This window comes from Falco cherrug, chromosome 6 (genome assembly GCF_023634085.1).
Source record: "Falco cherrug isolate bFalChe1 chromosome 6, bFalChe1.pri, whole genome shotgun sequence".
Lineage (NCBI taxonomy): Eukaryota > Metazoa > Chordata > Aves > Falconiformes > Falconidae > Falco > Falco cherrug.
The window spans coordinates 72159877-72176847 of NC_073702.1; the positions used below are offsets into that span (position 1 = coordinate 72159877).

At 45.7% G+C, this 16971-nt stretch overlaps 1 protein-coding gene across 16 annotated transcripts in view; it reads right to left on the reverse strand.

The window, feature by feature from the left end:
- Window positions 1-16971, reverse strand: part of EXTL3 (exostosin like glycosyltransferase 3) — a 131218-nt gene that overhangs the window by 14403 nt on the left and 99844 nt on the right. The window lies entirely within an intron of this gene.

Consider the following 16971-nt stretch of genomic DNA (forward strand, 5'->3'; position numbering starts at 1 on the left):
AAATATCCCTGAAACTATTCTGTAACCAGACATTTATTTTCAATGCCTAGATTGGAAAAATTCGAACATCATTTGACTAAGAAACTTGCCAGATCAGCCCTTAAGACCCACAGACTACCAGATACACCAGGGTCCCTTCCCCCTCTGCATCAGCATACTAACACTGAGATTATTTACAAGACTCCTCAGAACGAGTTATGTGTGTGCAGGTTCACATATGCATAAGCAGGATAAATCACATATTTTTTTACCACAGCTGACTCCATTCCCTACTCCCTCTGCAACCGAGGTGTTAGATCAGACTGGCACTTGCTTCTTTGCAAATTCAACCAGAGATGCGGATGAGGAAGATGACAAGTCTCCCTGGTCCTACAAAACAACATCATCCTTGAAGCTGTGTATTTTTTCACAAGTGCAGCTGTCAGAAAGGGTTTGCACTGACCCGCTGGAAATCAAGCAACAAGTCTAGGATGTCAGATGGGGATACAGCACACTGTAAACATCCCGGCTAGGACAGGGATTTTGGCATCGGGAGAGGCTCCATATCGAAACTACACACCTGAGGCTCACTCTCTTAGAGATGACTTTTAACTTTCTCTCATGCTCTGTATTATCTTCCCTCCATTTAACACGTCAGGGAGCTGAAAAGAGAGAAGAGGCTGGTCCCAAGGCAGGCACCGCACGTGCAAAGAGCCAAGCTTGCTGCCAAGGCAGCTGCCAAGGAGAAGCCAAAGAAGCTGTTGCCATCACTACAGATGCCACCAAAAATCTCTGCAGCCATCTACCCCTTCCCAGTTAGGTGATGTTTGTGTGAATTACACGGCTCTGACCAAGACCGCGGTCTTTTTTTCCCTCAATTTTCTCAGCATTTTATCACTAGCTGCTCCTGGGCAAGCTGAGCCACTCCACAAAAGCTGGCAAGATTGCCATGGCTCTCAGCCCAGCTCTCAAATCTATTTGACTGCCCTTACCAAGGACAACTACGGCAGTGCTTACTGAAGACTATCAATCGCCTCCTCCTTAAAGCGCAGCATCACGCTCAGCCGCCCTGGGGTCCTGCCGTGCCCACGCAGCACTGCTTCCTCCTGCCTCCCCCCAGGAGAGAACCCGTCCTGTTTGCAGGCACCAGAAGTTCATCCAATTCCTAATGGCCAGCATCCTGCTTTCTACAGCTAAAACCACCCTGAAAAACACAGATCCAAGCCTCCATTTCAGCCAGGCAATTCTTCGTTTCATACGAAACAAAAAAATCTGACCTCACCCAACACAACACGATGCTCCTCCCGGCACGCTGCCAGGCTGACGGGGCTGTGCGGGCAGGCAGCAGGCAGAAGATGGGATCCTTTCCCACCGTAACCAAGCCCTGGAGATGATGCCTTTCCTCCCTGTAAGCACACTCTCATTCCCAGCCCAGACGCAAAAACCTCAAGGAAATGAGTCCAGCACAACGGGACTACAGTGCATTTCCGACAGTTCCCGACAAGCTGCAAATCCAGGGGAAATTGCAGCCCTGCACTCTGACACACACATAAACATGGTGTTAAAGCCCTTTCCAGAAACACCACCAGAACTGGGAGGTCTTAGCAGACTGGCATTTTGTAAAGAAATGGATGTTCTTTTGATTGTGTGCATTTACGATGAAGTTTAAAAAACTCAGATGCAGAAAGCAACTCTTTGAGGTGTTTAAGACAACAAATCTTCTGCCATTATCCTGGGGTTAACACACTCAAACCCAGAAGATACTGATAAATGGGCATGGATGTAACCACAGCTCCTAAAGGAGCCCCATTACCCCAGCCAAAGCCATCCCAGAGAGAGATGCAGGCTGTTCAGATCCACCTGCGTGCGAGGTGCAGCTGTAAGGGGATGTGCTCCTCTTGTGACTGGTCTCTCCCCAGGAAACAGCGTTGCCATCCCCAGCTGGCTCCCAGCTCCGCTCCGGTTAGTCTGGATGAGGCCCAGGCCATGCAGCAATCTGCTGCAGCCGGGCAAGGTGGTGAGCAGGCAGGAGAAAGAAGACAGCACTCGTCTACAGGTGCCCACTCCCAGACCTCTTCCACATCAGTTTTCACCTACCCTGGATGTATCGTCTGGAATCTGCTCTCTTGCTTGATTTGATGGCACTTGCACCAAAAATATCCGTCATGTATTTGAACGTCCACCCAAAACCAGCTCTTCAGAAACACTCTTAGCTGGATGTTTCTTCAGTCATCTATTGCCTGATGAGACGTCCCTGTTTTTTACAGTGGCTTCCCCTGGCAGTTCTTCACCTTCTCGTTTTCCCTTTAATCTTTGCTTGTAAAGATGTATGGGAAAGTTACCGTTATTCCCTTCCTCATGTATTAATTATTCAGTGCTTCTTCCCCAGTCCTTCACCTTGAAACAGCCCCCCTCCTTTGTACACCCTGGACCTCCAGACTTCTGTACTTGGCTACCTCCAACTCAAGGCATTTTCAAAATTTGAATGAAAAGGATTTATAGACTATTTTAAGATCCATCTCCAGAGGTATGAAAAGAGTTTCACTGGAAGAGTGTTTAGCTACAAAGCTATCCAAAGGCAGCATATAGTGCATATAAATTGGCAAAACAGATGCATTTTTAAAATACGCGTAATTAAATAATGCAGCATAAAACCAAGCATAAATTATCCCCCACTGAGAACAAAACCACACAGGAAGATACTATTAGAAATCCTTTTTTTAAAACTGATATTGTGTCCATGCACATAGTATGTGTAAACACTTGGTCTCTCTTTAAACTACTCGACTGCTATCAGTGGGTTGCTCATCTCTGAGATGAGAAAACAGCTTGCAATACAAATAAAACTGATTATTTATTCATTTTCATATGGGTGCAGCTGTCTCATCTTTCTAGAGAACCTAAAGCAGAAGAATGCTTATTTTAACATTAAAAGGATCTAGATACTCACTTATTTTTATTCTCTCCGTGTGTTGCTGTTAGTGGCTGTGCAATTAAAGATGCACGTTGAGTTGGTTGTCCGACTAGATTTATTTTACAATTATTTGTAATTATTTGGCTGCAAAGAACGTCCCTGGGATAACACGCTGCTACTTGCAGTTGAGGCTTTCAAATACCTCGTCTCCCATTGCTTCACCTCACTCCTTTCTCAACTTTCTGAGACTGCTCTGTGCTTTACATGAAAGCTTGCAGGAAAAAACTGCTGAGCACAGGGGGACAGAAAAGCTCACGATCCAACTTCCATTAACACATCTGGGATCACAAACCAGATTTACAAGTTGCCATTTGCTGTGAAACCAGAGAAAGTCATTTGAGGAGGGAAGATCTCATGCTCAGGGTTTTGATACTGATAACCCCAAATTTGGGTTTGGGGGGGGGGGGGGCTGAGATTTTTTTTGCAATGAGATAGGCAATATCCAAAGGCGTGATTGTTGTGACAGACATTGTGGTTCTTCTCTGATGCTCAAGCTGCAGCTAGATGAATGTTGCAAACCTGCTTTCACCTGGCAAATCCTGTCTTGCTATTCAAGGCTTGAAAATTCAGATGAAATTCTGCCCAGCCTAGAAGCAGTCCCAGAGCTCAGCGTCGAAACATACTCGGGAGAAAATAGATGGCACTGGGAGAGTGTGTAGCAAGAGCATGAACGGATTCAGTGCAAGCAGGGGCATATGTACACAGTTACTTGTGTAAGCCAGGTTAAGGCAAATAAACTAGAAGCATCCTGTCTGCAGGGTTTCTGCTGCCATTTCGAAGTGGCAGTGTTGAACTGGCCTGCAGTACAGCCCTTACCAGATGCTGATTCTGCTGCAAGGTTTTGCTCTTCTCCTGCTGTCCATGGCTCTTGTAGGCACCCTTTGCAAGAGGCCACGTAGGGTGCCACATCCAGCTTTCTGCAGGAAGGACAACGATTCCGCCACCAAGACTTCTCCAGTGACAGCACCAAAACACTCATCCTTAACAGAAACATGTTTTAAGAAAAACTCTGTTTTCTCAGCCTTCACTTTACCCTTCCCAGCTTCAAGCTCCTGCTTCTGTCAGTCCATCTCAACTCTGAACTTCATCCTCTATGCCTCTTCTTCCTCTCCAATACCCTTTGGCTGCTATAGTGGTAATTTTAACAGCCAAAAGGCTGTTGGATAAAACAGCTTGCTCTTGTAAAGCTTGGGGTAATGATATAATGCACTGTTGAAACTACTGGCATGCTCCAAGCTGACATGGCTGCATTTTAACAAACCAGTGCTGTCTTTCCTTTCCTAATCTCGCAGGGCAGCTGTTCGATTGACAAATGTTTGCTAACAACTCAAAGATCTTTGGATGGAAATAAATTAAGAGGATTTTCAAAGGTCAGTCCTACACAATAGGAATATTGCCCTTGCAGATTCTAAGTTATGAAAACGGACAAATTTCACCCAATGCCTGACAGTGCAGCATCCATTAAGTTAAGTGGTGAAACAACAGTGTTGGATGCATAAGGCTGAGACCTAAGGGCTCGGGGCTGGGGAAGCTCTGTATCACTTAATACAGGAAAAAAATAGCAGGCTTGTGTTGGCCCCCCCCATGTCCATCCTCAATAAATTTTATATGCACTATAAAATTCAATCCAAGGGGAAGCTTTTTCCCGCCTATGACCTCCCCATCTCTGTAGCATCACTTCTCTGGCTCCATGTCTCCACCCAGCCTGGGTGCTTCCCCCCCCCCCCCCAACAAGATCCGGCAGCGTGCTTGGGGAGAGCAGGGACACCTGACTTGCATTTTCTGCGCTAAAGCCATTTTGCTAATATTAGGTAAAATAAAGAGATGCCATTTCTAACCAGCCCTCACTGTTGAAAAAGAGAGCACACAAAGAGACAGAAAGAGGGCAGGCAGCATCTTTTAACTCTTTTTGCATGGTAGAGTATCCTCAGGGATGGAGGATTCAAACTACTTGTGGGCAGCAAAAACTTCCCAGAGTTAGACTGGTAAACAACAACAGCTCAGGAATAGATATGCATGCTGCCAGTGAGCCTGGGAAAAGACACCACCCTTCTGCTTCAGATTTAAGCCAACTTTGACTCCTGGGATTCAGTGGGAGTTTGGTTCTGCCAACAGAGGAGCTACATATCCTCATAGCATCCTGGCCCACCCCCCAGAGGCAGGCAGAGCCTGAGGACCACATCAGGCTAGAGTGACCACGGTTCTGAACTAGCTTTCATCTCTCAGATCTATTTTGGTTACTGTAGGGAAGCTGGCACCGCACCCTGCGGGGCAGAGTGGCACAAGGTCAGAGTGATACCCGCAGCCAGGACTGCTGTATGCCACTTGGGCTAGTTTGTTTGCAGAGCAGCTTGTGAAATTCAGAGCAGCAGAGTGAAAACAGGCCAGGAAAGAATCCATAACGAGGACTATCCTGGTCCTGTATTTGAACTCACCACAGAAATGCTGTGTACTACAGCCTGTACAGATAAAGAAAAGCTTGACCAGCTCACAGAGGAACTGACTGGGAAAGCCTGACCTTACTTTGGCAAAAATATTCAGCATCCCTGCCTTACTTCCCCAGCTGTGCTATGTAGGTGGAGGGCTCATCACAGATGTCAGACAGGTACAATCTCGGTACATTGTCCTCCTTGGAAGAGCCATATGAGAGCCTAAGAAAGATGCACAAACTGCAACTCCCTGACTTACTTAAAAAAAAAAAAAAGACAAGCAAACCCCAAAAACTTCTAGAAGTATTGAAGCCTAGGTCTCTCTCAGCCCTTCAGTCTTAAGACTCCACCAGCTAATTCATGTAATTTCACTGGAAAAGACACATTGCTATTCCCCTGGTCCACGCTGAGAAGTCTGGCAGCAAATGGACTGAGAGCTCAGGGATGGGTCTGAGAAGGGCTGTCGCATCTCATCTGCAAGGCAGAGAGCATGTTAAAAGTCAGCAAGGTGGTTTAGAAGTGCCCCTGAGATACCCTCTTCTTGTTAAGCCATCAGCTGCCATGCAGTACCAGGTCATCAGCATCAGTAGGAAGGAAACAGCAACATCCATCTTAGAGATACAGAAATGCACAATGAAGAGAGTCACAGCATCTTCAGTGGAAGAAGAAAGTGGTGGAAACCCAAGGGATGAGGTCCCAGGGGACTATTGGAAATACCTTCTTTCTCTTCACTAAGTGAGGCAGAGCTTATTTTTCCACACTTTTCTCTTTGGCTGATAGCCCAGTTGCTTTAATTAACAGAGACTTTCGTCAGTGCAAATCCTCAGTATTGTTGTGCAATTACTTCTTCAGCAGGTTCCTTCTCTTTCTACTCGGTATCTGTCAAACAGGATTTCCACTACAGCAGTAGAACAAAACGCCTGGCAGAGCAGGTGAGATTATTTTTAAATTTGCTAAATTCGGTACGTCTCGCTGTTTGGAATACATTATGTCCAACGATGCTCGGTGATGTTGTTCAGCATTTACAAGGTGCTGTGTCCCATCCTAGAAGAGGTTTAGTACAGGCGTTCATATCTGGGGGCTGAAGGCATCAAAATAAACACTGTATCTCAACTCACAGAGGAAGGAATTGGGGTCACACTATTAACTCACTGAGCAGCTACTAAAAGAGCCAGTATATAAACTTGGTATATAAGCAGAGGCAAGAAGCCATCAAGTTTGCAGGGAAGAGGACAGAGGATTTATTAATGCTTTCTTTGATGGGAAGAGGACAGAGGATTTATTAATGCTTACGTGGCTGGGAGAAGCAACCATAGAGAGCTCTCAGGCACGCAAACCCACTTTTGGCTTCCAGGTTTATTCCAGACTGGAAGCTTTCTGAAGAGCTCTGAGTTGGGAAGGCTGAGATCTCAGTGGGAAAGTTCTGATGTGTCTGGATGAAATGAAGACAGCTTTCTGCCAGCACGTCTGTCCTCAAACCCATTATCTAGAAATGAAAGCTCATTTATATAATGTTAGAAGAAAAGAACTAGCAAACCCATACCACAAATCCCTAATCAGCGTTTTATCTCTTGTTGTTCCATGACTACAGCTCATCGAGAAAAGCAATGTCTATCAGCTCAAATACCAGACAACAGGGCCGGGAGCTTACCCCGAATGTGGTCAAGTAAAGGGGAAAGGCATTTTCACCAATCGCGCAATCTCACCTCAGCAAGCAATAAATGCCTTCTCACTTGACATGGCAGAGCTGGTTGATGACAAATCAGGATACAAGCCCCAGATGGGCTTCTGAGGACCTTCTCTTTGCTCATAGGCTTCGGCTGCTGGATCCTAATCGCTGGAGCCATTGGCTGAATCCTACTTCACCTAGTCCATGTCTCATATCAGTCCCACCGTCTTCCATCCAGAGGAGTAGAAGACAGCAGCAAGAGGAAGACCATCCCCACCCTCTCGAAGCCATAGGCTTTGTGGTGGGCAATGCTAAGTTCTTCAAAGCTTGGCTTGCCCCGAGACTTTTAGTATTTAGTGATCTATTTAAACCTCTCCCGCTAGTCAATTAAAAAGTTAAACAAAATCAAGGGGAACAAATGCTTGCATCTAGAGGTAGTTAATACATTACTGCCAAACACATGCTTGGGACGAATAGAGACTGCCACAACCACCTCCCACAACTCACAATATGGCCTGGGAATTAAGGACCGGCATGTGTTAGAAATTACAGAGTTCACATACATGAGACATGATTAAAAACAATTCCTTTTATAAATTTCTGATAAAATCAACCTGATTATTACCAGCGGTTTGAAACCAATTTACTTTGTCACCTGCATTCAAAGCAAGAGGAAAACGAGCCTTATTGCAAAGAATTATCTAGCTTACATCTGTTATATTCCCTAGAAAAGTGCTTTTCTTGCTCCCTGTTTGCTCTCTTCTTTCACAGTAAAAGATGGGGCTGTGCCTTACTGCAGAGATAAGGCGGGCTCCCAGCCGCTGGAGCTCTGGGCAGCTCCAGAGATCAAAGCCATGATTAGCCCTTTCACATTGAAGTTGGAAACTGAACCTCCCTGCCCAAAATGCTTCAAGTGTTCACTGTGGAGAACAAAACCATTTAGTTTCCCCACACAAACCTTAAAAAGCCCTCAGAGTTCAATTTAGATAAGTATTCAGAAACCTGAAGACTTTGCTAGACTATTTTCATCTGGAAGTGTTATCCAGGAAGCCTAAGAAAAGTTTCACTAGATTTCCCATCTTTCTGCTGCTAGTAAATCTGGGAATAGGTGAAAAGAGCATTTCTGTAAGACTACACGGAGATGTACAAGTGCATGCTTTAGTGACAAGGCACAGCTTTCTGTTCTCTGTGCCTCAGTTTCCTTCTAGCTTATTAGCAAGATGTCCTTAGCTCTGTGCTTATGATCTTTTTGCAAATTGCAGGAAAAGGGAAATAATCTTTCTTTGCAGGACTAACACAGATTTTCATTAATTAACTGAAGGCTTTAAACGAATAGAAGTGACTTAAAACTACTCCTTTCCCCCCTGATTTTCTCATGCTCTGTAAAATAGCATCCCCTCACTACCACCAGGAAAAAAAGCTCCATCCTTTCCGCATACTTGTAGGTAAACTGTGCAGATTCCAGGGATCAGCAGTCAAGATCAAACTGCAGCCCATGGCTCTGAATCCAGTTCCTCCACCACCCTTCTGTTCATTGACTACTTTTCACAGGAGATGAACCTCCTCCTCCAGAAGCACAGGAAGGAGCCAGGTGCTGTTTTTTGGAGAGGGGAGAGCTCCGTATCACAGCATGGCAGGGAGATCCGTCATGCTTTATCGCTAACTGCGGTGTTTGATTTCAAGAAAATTGAAGAAAAGGTATCTGTATCCATCAGTTAAATAAGGGAGAGCAGCATCTGCCTCCTCGCCAGAAAGAGGAGGGTACTGTGGGGAAAAGGGGTAAAAGACTGTCCAGGAGATGAATAATCCTGTGGCTGCCGTGCTGCACCATCACCAGCCCACCGGTAAACTTGGGCATAAGTCACCATCTTCTATCTGAGAGCTGCAATATCATTGCTGATCGATCCCACAGAGCTTGGGGAGGCATCTGTGAGCTACATCAGACACGTAAGAACAAGCAGTGATTAAAACCTCTCTCTCTTGCTTCTCATCTTTCTCTAACCTTGTATCCAAGAGTTACCTTCTTCTTTATAACCTTCTCATGTCCCTCACAACTGCCTCCTTGATGTCACAAGGACCCACAACGTCCCTCCTGTTCCAGCAAACTTTAGCAACAGATTTTCTTTTGTCCCATCTATTTAATACCCACAAGCCTAAGCCAAATTCATGACCTTAGTGACTGCAGCTCGCTCCTTCTCTCCTGTGCCTGGGGACCCATCCATTTCTTGTGGTACAACATCAAGTTAAAGCTGCTCTGGGAGACAAGGCTGTCTTCACTTCACAAATAAGACAGCCTCGTACAGAATGCATAATCAAATGAATTTTGCACAGCAAAACCACTCCGCCAAGACAGAAAAAAGCATGGGAAGAAAGGAAACGCAGGTACTTGGGCTCTGGGGCTTTACTGGAAGAAGAGCGTAGCTTGCAGTGAAGTGGATGTCAACACACTGTGCCAAACAGACCAAGTAAGAGATGTAATAACAAAGTCACAAAGAATGAAAACAGAGTGAAAAGAGAAGGAAAAAAAACCAGAGAAAAAGCATCCACACACTCAGTCTCCCCTCATGCTGGTTCCACTGTATGGAATAATCAGATGACATTAAATATTCTGTTGTTATTGACACATGCACATGCAGGCCACCATGCAAACCCTAAAAGTAGCAGGAATCCAGGCCTGGAAAAACAATGTGTTATTTTGCTGCTGCACTGACTCCAGTGCCAAGTCCTATTGTGCTGCTTTTGTCCCCTAGCTGTTGAGACAAAGTCTGCTCCAAAGTGGAAAGCATTTTAAAGATGCACAGACAGCTTTCGTGTTGGTGGTTAAAGGTTTCAACATGGGAGAACTGGCCCCCACGACATCTTCAAGCTTTCACGTGTGAGCAAAACCATCTGATTATGTAGTGTGCAAGGATGCTTCCTTCCTTTGTTATTCCTTTCAAATGCCCCAAAGTAATGCTTTCCTTCTGGTTACTGACCCCATTAGCTGCATCCTAAGCCAAGGGAATTTGGAGAGCTGAGGCTGCAGTAACGTTTTGTCTATGGAAAATACTACAAACCAGCATACGGCACGTGAGAGAATTAAGTGCTGGCTTTAGGCAACAGCAGTGGAGATTGCAAGAGTGTCTGAGTTAATATTCAGAGCGCAAATCCCTAAGAAGTCAGCGCTGCTTGTTACATTATCAGCATACATACACGCATCACTGCACCTTTGCTTAGGCCCTGCAGTGACAAGCATCTGGATTTTAGCTTCGCAGGTAAACTAAGCAACAAATTGGCTCGTTCCTCTTCTAGTCTACAACACTAAAAATATATATTGAGACAACAAAACTCACAGGGATTTGAGAACTAATCTGCCTCTCCAGCAGCACCATGATCTGCAGGCAGCAGGTGGTGCTACGTACCCAACAGCAGCACACACTTTCGTGCAACATTGCCCTACCTTGTAAAATTGCTCTCACAGAGAAATCTAACTCGTAAACCTGTGATACACTGCCAGTAAAGCTGGTGCACTGACTGGGGCCCATTTAACCCAGAGATGGTGCAACTCTCTCATGTAAAGTGACTCAGTCCTAAGAAACAAGGTCATTTTCTCAGCTGATTTTGTCATGGAAAGCATAGCCTGAATCATACCTTCTGGAAGCAAACCGGTAGCTCCCCACTCCCATATGCAACTCAGGACCTGCAAGTTAAGTTGGGTTCCTCCTGATTTTGTATACAAAAGTTGCGAGCTATGGTCAGGCAGGGAAAAGCGTGAAGCTCTGACTCACCAAACAGCTTCAGCAGGCAAGCTGGTCCAGAAAAGCAAAAGTCACATCACCAAGGAAGAGTTTGGTAAGGTGCTTAATTACCTAGTTGAGTCAGGACCCGAGCTGGTATTTATGCAAAGCCCTCAGGAAGGAAAAGGATCGATTGGAATGGTGGTGTGATCAGCATGGAGAGTTTTGTTCTCTTGTTCAACTCACAGTCCCCAAGAGGGCCTCACCCCGGATCATGCACATCAGTCTGGTTTAGCTCAAGTTACTGGTGACTGTGCGAGTTGTTAGCTTGCAAGGTTGGCTCTGCTCTTACCAGGAAACCAAACCTGATGTTGAAGGACAAGCAGAGACGCTCATGCTGCCACCACAGCATGCTACACACTGCCATTCAGGCTGATCAGGTTCTGTTCCTCCTCCTCTTACCCAGAAGCATCACCCTAGGACCCCATCACGGTCCTTAAAATGGAGGCACCAAAGCACCTTCAAGTATTTCTGCTAGAAAGAACGCGCAAACCTGAGGCATCTGTCCTTCAGCGGCGAGCGCGGCACAGCATGGTTATACAGACGCTGCCCAAACAGAAGGGAAAGTCATGACAGCATTTCCCCTCAGCCTGCTCCCGATTAACAAGTGGCATTTGAAGGGACACCGAAGCCAGCCAAACAGGTCTGCAGACACAGCAATGCTTCCGGATTAGACATTTTCCAAAGATTATTCCTTTTTAAACAAGCAGCTAAATTGAATGAGCTTTCTCAGCCGGCCACCAAGCCAGCAGAAAAGGACGTTACGCCACTGGAACTGGCTGCAGAGATCAAAGCCAGCTACTTATTCTATAACAAAGCCGAAGGAAAGGATTAGTCACTGCCGAAAGCCACAGGAGCTGGCATTGGCAGTGAACCCAGCTAAATTGCTCAGAAATGCCTACAAGCACACACCACCTAACCCCGGAGGAAGGAGAGAAAGCAAACTGCTGCAGGGCTTCTCCAGCCATGGCTCTGTCACCAAAGGACCTGCACGCAAGGAGAAAAGAGTTAGAAAAGAGTTCAGGCTGTCATTTCTTAGAACATGAGCACAGGCTGTGAAAATGTTGTCTGGGGCTGAATAAGGTTTAGCCCCTCATGTGGGAAGCCCTTTTACGGCTTGGCTGGGTTCGTAGGCAAAGTTCCACGCACGACACTGGCAGCCCATGCAAAACCCTTGCACTTCCAAATTAATCCAACCAAAAGCTAATCATTACTGGGAAAGTGGGAGAGATGTTACACTGGCTCAAAACAAAGTGAAGCCACAACATAACTGGATAGCCCTGATCCGAACAAACAACGCCCCCTCCCCAGCAACACAACCCGACATCAGGTCAGTACAAAATCTGAATTATTAGCTAATGAGGAGAAATCTCTCTCTCCCTCTGCCTCCAACATATGCAGCCCAACCAGCTTCAATCTCAGATGAAATGACGTTGTTTGAGAAGTTTTCAGGCAGGCTGCAGAGCAGCCAGCAATGTTCAGATGATGCTACCAGCCACCAGGCAACGCATCCAAAGTGATGGATTTCAGACCAGTAATGTCAGCAGCCACCCTGAGCTGCGTGCAAAGGGCTCAGGTCAGGAAAAAATAAAGACAAGTCTTGAGAAATAAAAGTAACATTGTTTGGAAATCACTGTTCCAGCTTCAAATACCCCTGTAAAGAGGTGAAGCATGTGTTCCCATGAAGCTGTCTTGTCTTCCACAAACCTTTTTCTCATGTTCCTTGGACTTCTGCAGCCTTTGGCAAACAGAGATCACTGTACTAAAGCTCTCGTAGTCTGAAATCAACAGTTCCTCTCTCCTTGGATGGCAAAACCTTTACCTAGAATGAGATGCCTTCTCCTTACTCTACTAGACAGGAAAAAAATTGTTAAAAATGCATTTTAGTCCAGTTTAAGAGCCAGCCCACCTGACGATGCTAAAGTTGGATGGCAGAGGGTACCTACAAAGGGCCAAGTATTTCTTTTTAATCAAGATTATAACCAGCTTCATGAGCTCTCCCGAGCCCACTTCTCATTTCCCCAGTCTCCTCCCATCTCTAGGGCACAACCCACAGGCTGAGAAACAGGGATCTGAGAGGAGGTAAGGGGAGGCTGCTGAGCACACAGTTTGCTTTCCTGGCTCAGGCTGCAACTCCTGGGGGTTTTAAGGAAGTTTCTGAAAGGGAAATTGATAATTTAATTGCTGCGTTAGAGGATCTGTGTGGCTGTTTTGAGTGCAAGCTGCTCCATAGCTTAATCACCTCGCTGCTTGGGGCTTTGTGCTTTCCCCACTGAACCAAGGGCATATGCAGCACTGGCAGCTTTCTGAAATACATATTAAATATATTAAAACAAACTCTCTTCAGGTAACTCTGGCTGTTCAAGCTCAACTCACTCTTTTAGGTTTTTAGGATTAAAACCAGAGCAGGAACAGGGAAAATTAATCCTGCCCCCCTGCCCGAACCACATCCTGCTCATAGCCGCACGGAAGACGGATGGTGAACCAGCTCTGGAGGATTTCAAGAGCTGCTACATCCATGTTCTGGGTTTATTTAGCATCTGGACTTGCACCTATGCTGTAAGTTTGATGAGGAATTGCAATCAAGTGCCCTACAGCAACCTGAAAGCAGCAGCACATCAGTGCCGAGCACACTGCAAAGCACAGCAGGATGTGAATCTTCTTGGGTGCATCTTATTACCAATTTGCGTGGGCTGGATGTGTGGTTACCCGAGTGTTTTGTTTCATTTGTTTCCCTTCACTTTTATTCATGTGGATGAAAATGCTGTCAAAGAATTGCAAAGCAAAGAGTGAGGTTTCTCCTGTCAGCGCCTGTACGCTGTTTAGAAATCCTGAGCACGGAGATGCTGAAAGGGGAGGTTGGAAGCCTCTACCCCGAGACTGAGCCAGATCTTCTCCTTAATGACTCCTTTATTCCGCCGCTGGAAATCCTTCCAAGATTAATGTGCGTGCAAGGGCAGTGTGGGAGCAACAGTCAAGTATCGCCACATCACTCAAACTCTTGTGCAGTCTTTCCACCTGTTCAGAGCAGGATTTAATCCAAATGCCTTTCCCCTTTTCTTCCTCGTAAGCATGGAAATAGCAGCAGCACTCGCTGGTGAGCTGCGAGCAGCACCACGCCAGGGACTTCAGCAACCTCAGCAATGTGGTGTCCAGGAGGACTCCTACCCCTGCTACGAGGCATCAGAGTTCAACTGCTGGCAGAGATCGGAGGTCCGGGCAGTTTTTAATTCCTTGAGTATATTGTGACTTTGCCAGATGCCGCAGACATCTTGAAGTATGTATCTTGAAGGACGCATCAACGCTGCGTAAATCCAGCAGGGAAGCACTCAGAAGTTAAGCAGTGGTTGCAATGTCGCTGTTGGTGCTGGTAGTCACACTCTCCAGGTTCTTCTGTCTGAGAAAGTTCTCCTAATGCAGAGCTACAGATACAAACCCTTGCAGAAAGCAAGTTTTTAAGCCTGCACAAACAAGGCTTTTCACTTACCACCTTTGTTTTTTGCTGTGCTGTGCTACTGTTTAACATGAAATGGGAACAACTTTTACAGCTCAACTCCAGCACAAAGGCACTTCAAATTAGAGGGTGATCTACCTACATCTGTTCCAGGGGCAGCCTTGAATGACTACACAAACTTTACATCAAACTAAATTTGTACCTAGTCACTTCAGGCTCGGTACAGGGCCAGAATATTTTATCAGAGACTCCTCTGCAGCTAAGCAATCTTACTGATTTTTTAGTAAATTCTGCCCTCACAAGAAATCTATATCTAAGTAAAAGTTCTTAAAAATCGAATATATTCCGTAGTCGTGTTTATCTCATTATCCATGAAAGATCCAAAGATCCAATGCAGCTTTAAGCTTTGCTCTTGATTAACTCCCAGCCCACCAGGGAAAAGAAACCACATAACCAAATCACAACCAAGCAGCACAGCCTGCAAACAACATTTCAAGGAACTGATCGATGAACTAAGGTCAACCCAGGCACTAAGGCTAAAAAGGAGGAAGCTGGACTCTCCTTTGGGGTATTCTGCTAGCACAAAGCTGCACAGCTGAATTGTAGTCCTCAGTCCCTGAAGCTGAAGCTCCAGCAGCATCTTGGTGGGATTTAGGACAATATTATGCTTCCAAGGGCTCTTTCAGCCCAGGACATGCTAAACACATTGCTTTGTCCCATTAGGCTGCAATTTTCTTCAATAACCTTCTGGCTTCGGGTGCTTTGATCACAGATCACACTGGTGACCACGCTTCTCACAATCAGATGCTGCCTGGACCCACTTCAGTCGCAAGTAAGGGGCACCCAAATCTGCCCCCATCCATTTCCCTTCCCCCCAGGTTTCCTCCACATAGCTCTGAGCTTTGGGACTTGAATGCAGGGCAATTCCTGGCACCCCAACATTACTGAGAACTTATCTGTAATACAGAGATATAGCACTGCTTCAAGATCTGAAGGAACTGGATACTCCCCATCAAAAGACACCTTTTCCCCCCACCAGGAAATGAGACTCACAGTTCTGCTGTTTCTTTTGACATCAGCAGTTATACGGGCTTGCATTTCTTGCCAACCCCACGTACCCACCTGCCTCTTCTCCTGGCTAGCACATCCCGCATCTCAGCAGCTGAGGCTCACACAGACCATCACCTCTGCTGCCCAAGTTCTCGCTGCCCTTTTCCACAATGGATCTTCAGATCTGTTGCTGTCTGATGAAGCCCAGGTAAGTTTTTCTACCATTACTGCACTAAACCATCCATATGGATGAATATTACAGACTCCCAACGTTAACTTAAACACCCAGGCTAGAGATGGACTTAGCACCAAGCACTTTGGTAGGATGAATGCCTGGAGAATGCCGAGTGTCAAGCCTCCTATGAGAGATCCCAGGAGGCTTGGGCTCTTTTTAAAAAATGGGATTTAGAAAAATGGGAAGAAAGCCTATTACCAGGCCAACACGCTCGTTTGGAAAGGACCCCAGCAGAAGCTGGCTGTGTTCCAGCCGTTCCCTGCCATTTGGCCACAAGCACAGTGTTACCATCCAACATCCCAAAGCAGACCCAAGACAATCTCCTCCTCATGAACCAAGCGGTACCAAACATCCCCCATAGCAAATAAACCCCTACGTGAGCCTCGAAGGCAACACGCAGCAACCGGTGTGTGTCAGAGTCCCCCAAAAAGCCAGTGGGTCTGCAACACAATAAAGGTGCAGATGAGAGCAGAGTAAAATAATGGCCATTAACTTCCATCTACAGAAACATATTTTTCTTTCACAAATAACACCCATTAGCAATCCAAGAAGAACAATCCCCACTCTTCTGTTCTGAAGAAGTACACAGTTTTTCAGCAGACACAATGCAAAGATTTTGCAGAATTCAGGCATTCAACAGGACTAATGTGAAAGATTATTTTGCAATTATCCAAGCAATTTTCTCTCCTCATTGTCCATGGACCATAAGGGTTTTTAAATGTGAGCAGAAGGATTTATTCACCACAATAATAATAAAACGAAATATTAAATCAATGAATCTCTTTGCATGAAGCATAAAGCTCACGCTGCTATTAAGCTTAGTAGCGTCCTGTCACATAAACCACAAGCAGTTTGCCTACTTAAGTACCATCTCCCTCTTTTATTTTTCCCTTCCCTAATTTGTAAGGCATTATCTTTCCATTTGTCCTACAAACGCAACTGGATTCGGTGTTGCTTCTTGTTAGTGGCTCTACACCCGTGCTCTCTTTATGAGGTCATGTGGAGATTTATATTTAATATTGACTGTTAACAAAGGCCAGAGCAGAAAGTTATGCTGGGATGACAGAGAAGTCCTAAAATACATAGATAAGTAATAATTTAGGGAGAATTAACTCCTTACAAGCGACACTGCCAATATGCAAGTGAGTAGCTAGAGTAGCTAGCTAGGCATTAAAATGAATGTTGGTCTTTGAAGGTGTTGCTTCTTCAGTTTCACTGGGGGTGGGGTGGGGTGCGGCGGGGGGAATAAATAAAAAAAAAATTCAACTCAAACATAAGCAAAAGTCAATTACAACCTTTGGAGCATGGGCACTCATATGGTCACATTGCCCTTGGCTTGTATTCACTTCTCTGCCATCCCGGGTAATAGCAAGTGATAACTAACTTTTGAGGCCCTTACAGTAGG